This window comes from Salmo trutta, chromosome 12, assembly GCF_901001165.1.
Source record: "Salmo trutta chromosome 12, fSalTru1.1, whole genome shotgun sequence".
NCBI classification, from domain to species: Eukaryota; Metazoa; Chordata; class Actinopteri; order Salmoniformes; family Salmonidae; genus Salmo; species Salmo trutta.
The window spans coordinates 51,988,698-51,996,281 of NC_042968.1; the positions used below are offsets into that span (position 1 = coordinate 51,988,698).

Genomic DNA, 7,584 nt, shown 5'->3' on the forward strand with positions numbered 1-7,584 from the left:
TCTGGATGGCAGGGAGCTTGGCCCCATTGATGTACTGGACTGTCTGCAAAACCCTCTGTAGCGCTATGTGATTGAGGGCGGTGCTATTGCCATACCAAGCAGGGACGCAGCCAGTCAATATGCTCTCAATGGTGCAGCTGTAGAACCTTTTGAGGATTTCAGGGACCATGCTAAACTTTTTCAACCTCCTGAGGGGGAAGACACATTTACATTTTACATTTTAGTCATTTAGCAGACGCTCTTATCCAGAGCGACTTACAGTAGTGAATGCATACATTTCATACATGTTTTTTCTTTTTTTTCCCCCCGTACTGGTCCCCCGTGGGAATCGAACCCACAACCCTGGCGTTGCGAACACCATGCTCTACCAACTGAGCCACACGGGACATAGTCGCGCCTTCTTCATGTGTGGACCATTTTAAGTCTTTAGTGATTTGGACACCAAGGAACTGTCTACCTGCTCCACTGCCGCCCCATTGATGTGGATGGGGGCGTGCCCCTCGTTTCCTGTTGTCCACCATCAGCTCCTTGGTCTTGCTGACATTGAGGGAGAGGTTGTTGCTCCGGCACCACACTACTAGGTGTGCTTGTTCAGGGTTACAATAAACATGTGTACTGTTGGGTGTAGTTGATGCGAGCATCGACTGGAAGCAAGTGGAGTGTAGCGAGGAGCGGGGTGACATGGGAGAACTTGGGAAGGTTTGACACCAGACGAGTTGCAGTGTTCTGGATAAGTTGCAAGGGTTTGTTGGCACAAGCGGGGAGCCCAGCCAACAGACACTTGCAGTAGTCCAGACAGGATATGACGAGTGCCTGGATTAGGACCTGCGCCGTTTTCTGTGTGAGGAAAGGTCGTACTCTACGGATTTTGTAGAGCATGAACCTGCAGGAACGAGTCACTGGTTTGATGTTTGCAGAGAACGACAGGGTGTTTACCAGGGTGCCGCCAAGGTTCTTTGCACTCTGGGAGGGGGACACGGTGGACTTGTCGACCTTGATGTAGAGGACATTCAGAAATGTGCTGCTTTATGTTGGATTTTTATGAATGTTTATCTCTCTCTGTCTCTACTTACAGTATTTTTCTCTCTTACCCCCATTATCTCCCCCCTAATTTCTCTTTCTCTTGCTTTCCTCTCTCTCTCTCTCTCTCCCCCTCTGTTTCTCTTTCAAGCTAATGTTTTCTAGGTCACAGGCGGAGCCGCAGAGCAGTGGTGGACTGACATTTCAGCCACACCGGCCCACTATTGCTGTACCACACCGGAAACAGCACCCCCCCCCCAACCGCCCGTCCTCTCCCATCCCAGCATTATGACAATAACACTACAAACACCTTGTGATTACTGGACGCAAACTGGTTGAATCAATGTTGTTTCAATGTCATTTGCCAACGTATTGTGAAAAATACATTGGATTTCACCCTCAAAACTGAGGATGAAATTTCAATAACAGGATTATGTCATCATTGTAACCACATTTCAACACAGACAAACCTTGTATAAAATACGTTTGTACCTTTAGAACAATGTCAGATATTCACCGTTATATCCACTATCAGAAAATATGTATATAGGCTGGGCAGCATCGTACTGGAGAATTGATATCTCTACAGCTACTCTTTGGTCTCCGATCCAGGGACTTAACCAAGTCCTGCTGAGCTATGATATTCATCACTGACTATTACCAATGTGAATCATGAGAATGATTATTGAGAGATTTCCATATAAAAACTAAATAGATTCACTGTTGCTATTGAAGTCTTTCCAATGGGTAGGTTTAACAGAGCAACATAAACGTGACAATACTTCCTCACTCATATATCGTATAAATATAAATATATATTTTTATATTGAAAAAAAGTTGACTGAGAACACATTCTAAATTACACAAACGACCTGGGGAAAAGTTACAGGGGAGAGGAGGGGGGATGAATGAGCCAATTGTAAACTTTTGCAAAGTAATCAACAGATATTGTTTCAATTCAACCCAGAATTTGACAAAAAATGTAAAATACAATAGGCCTAGAGTTTCAAGCTTTGGTTGATTTCAAATTCAAATGATATTTAGTGATATTGAATTGTGTTTTGTTCAAATCAAATCCAAATCACATTTTATTTGTCAGATGCGCCGAATACCTTACAGTGAAATGCTTACTTACAAGCCCTTAACCTCTCTGGCGCATGTGGGACGAACTCGTCCCACCTACGTAACAGCCACTGAAATCCAGTGGCGCGATTTTTGAATCGTTAGAAATACTATTACTTCAATTTCTCAAACATATGACTATTTTACAGCTATTTAAAGACAAGAATCTCGTTAATCTAACCCCACTGTCCGATTTCAAAAAGGCTTTACAACGAAAGCAAAACATTAGATTATGTCAGCAGAGTGCCCAGCCAGAAAAAATCAGACACCCATTTTTCAAGCTAGCATATCATGTCACATAAACCCAAACCACAGCTAAATGCAGCACTAACCTTTTATGATCTTCATCAGATGACACACCTAGGACATTGTGTTATACAATACATGCATGTCTGTTCAATCAAGTTCATATTTATATCAAAAACCAGCTTTTTACATTAGCATGTGACGTTCAGAAAAAGCATAACCCCCGCAAACTTCCGGGGAATTTACTAACAGTTTGCTAAATTACTCACGATAAACGTTCACAAAAAGCATAACAATTATTTTAAGAATTATAGATACATTACTCCTCTATGCACTCGATATGTCCGATTTTAAAATAGCTTTTCGGATGAAGCACATTTTGCAATAATCTAAGTACATAGCCCGGCATCACAGGGCTAGCTATTTAGATACCCACCCAGGTCAGCCTCCACCAAAATCACATTTCCTATAAGAAAAATGTTCTTACCTTGCTTGTTCTTCGTCAGAATACACTGCCAGGACTTCTACTTCAATAACAAATGTAGGTTTGGTCCCAAATAATCCATCGTTATATCCAAACAGCGACGTTTTGTTCGTGAGTTCTAGACACTATCAGAATGCTTCTTCACGGTGTCGCGCATGGCGCATTGGCGTGACAAAAATGTCTAAATATTCCATTACCGTACTTCGAAGCATGTCAACCGCTGTTTAAAACCAATTTTTATGCCATTTATCTCGTAGATAAGTGATAATATTCCGACCGGGAGTATGCATTGAGCCTAAACAGCCGAATAAAATTTCTCCTCAGGAGCGAATCGTGCACGCGCCTCATTCAAAGGTCCTCTGAGCAGCCACTTACAAAAGGTGATAATGTGTTTCAGCCTGAGGCTCCCTCGTAAACCTTCAGGTTTTTCGCGGGTTCTGAGAGCCTATTGGAGCCCTGGGAATTGTCACGTTACAGCTAAGATCCTTACTTTTCAATAAAAAGATGCAAGACGCACGACTCCTTGTCAGACAGGGTACTTCCTGCTTGAAACCTTGTCAGGTTTTTGCCTGCCATAGGAGTTCTGTTATACTCACAGACACCATTCAAACAGTTTTAGATAATTCAGAGTGTTTTCTTTTCAAACCTGAACAATAATATGCATATTCTAGCTTCTGAGTTGGTGTAGGAGGCAGTTAAAAATGGGAACATATTTTTTCCAAAATTCTCAATACTGCCCCCTATCCCCAAAAGGTTTTAACCAACAATGCAGTTTTAAGAAAAATATGTGTTAAGTAAAAAATAGCCTTATGGACCTAGATTTGACGCTCCCGGTACCGCTTGCCGTGCGACAGCAGAGAGAACTGTCTATGATTAGGGTGGCTGGAGTCTTTGACAATTTTTAGGGCCTACCTCTGACACCGCCTGGTATAGAGGTCCTGGATGGCAGGAAGCTTGGCCCCAGTGATGTACTGGGCCATACGCACTACCTGATGTAGAGCCTTGCGGTTGGAGGCCGAGCAGTTGCCATAGCAGGCAGTGATGCAACCAGTCAGGATGCTCTTGATGGTGCAGCTGTAGAACTTTTTCAGGATCTGAGGACCAATGCCAAATCTTTTCAGTCTCCTGCGGTGGAATAGGTTTTATCGTGCCCTCTTCACGACTGTCTTGGTGTGCTTGGACCATGATAGTTTGTTGGTGATGTGGACACCAAGGAACTTGAAGCTCTCTACCTGCTCCGTATAAAAATTGACCTTGATCGCATAAAAATTGATTTTAAACAGCGTTTGACATGCTTCGAAGTACGGTAATGGAATATTTTGAAAATTTTTGTCACGAAATGCGTCACCCTTCGGAATGTGACCTGAACGCATGAACAAAACGGAGCTATTTCAATATAACTATGGATTATTTCGAACCAAAACAACATTTGTTGTTGAAGTAGAAGTCCTGGGAGTGCATTCTGACGAAGAACAGCAAAGGTAATCAAATTTTTCTTATAGTAAATCTGAGTTTGGTGAGGGCCAAACTTGGTGGGTGTCAAATTAGCTAGCCGTGATGGCCCGGGCTATCTACTCAGAATATTGCAAAATGTGCTTTCACCGAAAAGCTATTGTAAAATCTGACACCGCGATTGCATAAAGGAGTTCTGTATCTATATTTCTTAAAATAATTGTTATGTATTTTGTGAACGTTTTATGCTGAGTAATTAAGTAAATTCACCAGAAGTTTGCGGTGTGTATGCTAGTTGCTAGTTCTGAACATCACATGCTAATGTAAAAAGCTGTTTTTTGATATAAATATGAACTTGATTGAACAAAACATGCATGTATTGTATAACATAATATCCTAGGAGTGTCATCTGATGAAGATCATCAAAGGTTAGTGCTGCATTTAGCTGTGTTTTGGGTTTTTGTGACATATACGCTTGCTTGAAAAATGGCTGTGTGGTTATTTTTGGCTATGTACTCTCCTAACATAATCTAATGTTTTGCTTTCGCTGTAAAGCCTTTTTGAAATCGGACAATATGGTTAGATTAACGAGAGTCTTATCTTTCAAATGGTGTAAAATAGTCCTATCTTTGACATCTTTGAATTATGACATTTTGTGGTTTTAAATTTGGCGCTCTGATGTGTAACTGGCTGTTGAATAGTGCGGGACGATTTCGTCCCACCTACCCTAGAGAGGTTAAAGTTCCCGGCCACTAGGAGCACAGCCTCTGGATGAGCGTTGTCCTGTTTGCTTATGGCCGTATACAGCTCATTGGGTGCAGTCTTAGTGCCAGCATTGGTTTGTGGTGGTAAATAGACAGCAACGAAGAACATAGATGAAAACTCTCTCGGTGAAAAGTGTGATCTACAGCTTATCATTAGATACTCTGCCTCAGGCGGGCAAAACCTTGAGACTTCCTTAGATATTGTGCACCAGCTGTTGTCCATATATACATAGACTGCCACCCCTTGTCTTACAAGTGGCTACTGTTCTATCCTATCGACACAGTGTGTGATTACTGAGACATATGATATATGCAATAGTACAGTAGATAGTGCTACAACACAAACTGAGCAAGTAGACAGCGTTACGTTGTAACAGGGTGAGTGACTGGTTGCCAGGAAGTCAGGCGCAGGAGAGCAGAGATGGGTGATAACAGGAGAACTTTAATATACACCCTGGGCCAAATGCACAGACAAGGCAGCACAAAGCACAACCACGGTAACATGATCCGGATTAAACAAATCAAACAAACCTAGGTTTGAAACAAACCTAGTGCAAGCCAGCCTGTAGCGTAACACCCTACACAAAGAACAATTCCACACACAGACATGGGGGATACAGAGGGTAACATACATTTAGTCTGATGAGGGAATGTGAACCAGGTGTGTGGGAAAACAAGACAAAACAAATGGAAAAAAAAGGTGGAGCGGCGATGGCTAGAAGTCCGGTGACGTCGACCGCCGAACGCCGCCCAAACAAGGAGAGGGACCTACTTCAGAGGAAGTCGTGACAGTGCCCCTCCCTTGACGCACGGCTCCAGCAGTGCGCCGACACCAGCCTCAGGGACAACCCGGAGGGCGAGGTGCAGGGCGATCCGGACAAAGATGGTGGAACTCCCACAGCATAGAAGGGTCCAAAACGTCCTCCACCGGGACCCAGCATCTCTCCTCCGGACCGTACCCCTCCCAGTCCACGAGGTACTGAAGGCCCCTCGCCCGACGCCTCGAATCCAGTATGGAGCGAACGGAGTACACCAGGGCCCCTTCAATGTCCAAAGGGGGCAGAGGAACCTCCCGCACCTCAGACTCCTGGAGCGGGCCAGCCACCACCGGCCTGAGGAGAGACACATGGAACGAGGGGTTAATACGGTAATCGGGGGGAAGCTGTAACCGGTAACTAACCTCGTTCAGTCTCCTCAGGACTTTAAATGGTCCCACAAACTGTGGCCCCAGCTTCCGGCAGGGCAGGCGGAGGGGCAGGTTTCGGGTCGAGAGCCAGACCCGGTCGAACACCGGGGCCTCACTGCGGTGATGGTCTGCGCTGGCCTTCTGGCACAGCATGGCCCGCTGGACCAGTCGTCCACTGCAGGAGCCTCGGTATGACTCTGATGCCAAGGCGCCAGAACCAGCTGGTACCCCATGTCGTGCCTTTGGCTGTGCCGGATTAAGTGATATGACATGCTATTCTATAAAATCCTTTCTCTGTAATTAATATTACCTGATTAAGCTAATCATGTAAATGTAATTAACTAGAAAGTCGGGGCACCACGAAAGAATGTCATAATTCAACATTCTCAAACATACAACTATTTTACACCATTATAAAGATACACTTCTCCTTGATGTAACCACATTGTCCGATTTCCAAAAGGCTTTACAGCAAAAGCAAAACATTAGATTATGTTAGGAGAGTACATAGACAAAAATAATCACACAGCCATTTTCCAAGCAAGGACATGTGTCAATAAAACCCAAAACAAAGCTAAATGAAGCACTAACATTTGACGATCTTCATCAGATGACACTCCTAGGACATTATGTTACACAATACATGTATGTTTTGTTCGATAAAGTTCATATTTATATCCAAAAACAGCATTTTACATTGGCGCGTGATGTTCAGAAAATGTATTCCCACCAAAACGTCCGGTGAATGTGCACATCAATTTACAAAAATACTCATCATAAACGTTGACAAAATATATAACAATTATTTAACCTCTTACATCTAGACGTTCTGCTAGCAGAACACCTGCTCCAATAGCCAATGATGGGCGTGGCGCGAATTACAAATTCCTCAAAAATACAAAAACTTCCATTTTTCAAACATATGACTACTTTACACCATTTTAAAGACAAGACTCTCCTTTATCTAACCACACTGTCCGATTTCAAAAAGGCTTTACAACGAAAGCAAAACATTAGATTATGTCAGCAGAGTACCCAGCCAGAAATAATCAGACACCCATTTTTCAAGCTAGTGTCACATAAATCCAAACCACAGCTAAATGCAGCACTAACCTTTGATGATCTTCATCAGATGACACTCCTAGGACATTATGTTATACAATACATGCATGTTTTGTTCAATCAAGTTCATATTTATATCAAAAAACAGCTTTTTACATTAGCATGTGATGTTCAGAACTAGCATACCCACCGAAAACTTCCGGTGAATTTACTAAATTACTCACGATAAACGTTCACAAAAAACATAA

The 7,584-nt window shown here is 43.1% G+C and overlaps 1 non-coding gene across 1 annotated transcript; it reads right to left on the reverse strand.

Annotated features, from left to right (window-relative positions):
• Positions 1-313: 313 nt before the first annotated feature.
• trnaa-cgc (transfer RNA alanine (anticodon CGC)) lies at positions 314-387 on the reverse strand. The gene has a single exon. It is a non-coding gene; the product is annotated as a tRNA-Ala (tRNA).
• Positions 388-7,584: the final 7,197 nt, after the last annotated feature.